Source organism: Henckelia pumila, chromosome 1 (genome assembly GCF_033568475.1).
Source record: "Henckelia pumila isolate YLH828 chromosome 1, ASM3356847v2, whole genome shotgun sequence".
In the NCBI taxonomy this organism is placed as follows: Eukaryota; Viridiplantae; Streptophyta; class Magnoliopsida; order Lamiales; family Gesneriaceae; genus Henckelia; species Henckelia pumila.
The window spans coordinates 6,850,731-6,853,268 of NC_133120.1; positions in this window are offsets into that span (position 1 = coordinate 6,850,731).

Below are 2,538 nucleotides of genomic sequence, written 5' to 3' on the forward strand. Positions count from 1 at the left end.
TTTCCATCGTTTGAAGCCTTTGTCTTTTGCTTCTTCTCGGGTTCCACTTTCTTGGGTGGGGCAGAACGTTTCTTGCCCTTCATACTTGGCCCCTTCTTAGCAGAAGATGAGGAGCCCACCAAGAAAGCTGGCTTATCCTTCTTAAGTGTGGATTCATATGTAACGAGCATATTGACCATCTCTTCAAGGGTGGCATCTATCTTGTTCATATTAAAATTTATCACGAATCCATCAAATGAAGAAGGAAGAGATAGAAGCAGCAAGTCCACATTGAGTTCATGCTCCAACACCAAATCAAGGGTCGCTAACTTCTGTATGAGCCAAATCACTCGTACCCCATGATCACGGACCGAAGTCCCTTCACGCATGCGGCACGTCATCAACTCCTTAACAGTAGAGAACCTTTCAGCCCTCGACTGAGCCCCAAAAAGTTCCTTGAGTTGCGTGTGAATGTCAGCAGCATTCACCGTGTCCTCAAATCGCCTCTGGAGTTCATCAGACATCGAGGCTTGCATATAGCATTTGGTCTTGATGTCATGGTCACACCATGCATCAAGTTTGGCCAATTCCTCCGGACTTATGTCAGCTGGTGCTTCCTTCGGAGGTGCTTTCTCTAACACGTAGAGCATTTTCTCCGAAGTTAAGACAATCTTCAACTTCCGGAACCATTCCGTATAGTTGGCGCCAGTCAGCTTGTTTTGTTCGAGGATCGAGAATAAAGGATTTCGCGAATTCATTGTGTGAAATACTGAAAAGGAAAAACAGACATATATCAATGATTGTTTAACAATTTACTAAGACATAAAATAGGCGAATTTAATTTTATGAATCTCACTCCCACTATTTTAACGATTTCACCACCCTCTAGTGAAAACGGGAAACTTTTTCCTTAGTGAGAACATGGAGTCCAATTGACAAACTTATGGTCCCGAATAATATCAGCCAACCATAATTCTCAAAAGGTAGAGCCCAATTGCTTCCAAAGCAACCCCCATGTATTTACCTCATGTCCAATAAGGGCCCAATAATATGACGCCGTTTAAAGTGACATGTCAAGATGACCCATCAATATTAAGTTGTGATGGACGGTCGCCATGTGGATCCCCAATAATATGAGCCGATCCCATGGGAGTTCCACCCAACTTACAACATTTGTCGATCCAATGTACAGCTTTCCGACGAACGGGCCCCCCCAATAATATGAGCCGGACCTTATCCGCGGGTAGCATCACATACATTGACCGTTGATGGAAGGTAGGAACATTTAAACAATATTTAAATTTCCTTTATTTATCTTGATATAAATTTTAAATCATATTTAAAATGAGGGATTTTATTTATAAAAATATTTGTCTCATCATTTTAATTTATTGCATGCATTGCCGGATTCACGCAATTTATGTCTAAACATGCATACAATCATAATATCACATATTATATAGGATGATCGATTCCATTTCTAATTGACCCGTGGTTGCCAATCACGGGTCTTAGTCCAATCCTAGGTAATATGCAGTATGCAAATGCAATCCTATTACATATGCTTCCAATTTACATTTCTTCAGTCTTCATTGTCTGTTGGGCCCACCATCTTCAAATCTTGATCTCCCATTAAATCTAATGTATTTACAATTAAATAACAATGACAAGTAGGGGATACATTTTTTTAGGGGGTGGGAACGGGCTATAAACCAAGCCCACTTTTATTACATATGACATTCATATCGGGCCATAAACCAGGCCCATTAATAAAACCAACAACAATAAAGACAAAATGTAAATTCCTAACATACACCTACAAAATTGGTCATGGCAATCGATCATCCTTATCCAATAACATTTAATTCAAAATTAATTTATTGGATAACATGCTGTGGCAATTCAACTTTAAACAAGATAAAATCATATTTTATATATAAAATCACATTTCACATATAAAATCATATTTTATCTCCATATCAAATAAAATCATATTTTATCTATAAAATCCAATTTTACAAATAAAATCATATTTTATCTAATATATCATAAGATCATATCTTATCATCAATTGTACCAAAATAATTGATTTCAAAATTCAATTTACGGATAAAATATTAAAATTTTCCAAAAATTCAAATTTATCCAAAATCAATTTTAAAATTTACGGACTCGAACAATTCGATCCGAAATCTCGTGAACCAATCAAAAACAATTTTTGACCGGACCAAAAATAAAATTTTAAATATTAAAATTAATAAAAAATTAAAAATTAATTTTTCCCGCGGGCCACCCGGGACACTCCCGGGTCGGCCCGCACCCGGGGCGCGGGCCGGGGGCAGCCCGGCTACCCCCTTAGGGCAGCGCCTGGCGCCGCCCCTGGGCGGCGCCGTGCGCTGCCCTGGGCGGCGCCGAGCGCCGCCCTGCGCTGCGCTGGGCAGCGCCGAGCGCCGCCCCTGGGCAGCGCCGAGCGCTGCCCTGCGCAGCGCCCAGCGCTGCGCTGGGCAGCGCACAGCGCTGCCCTGGGCGGCGCCGTGCGCCGCCCTGGGCGGCGACGGT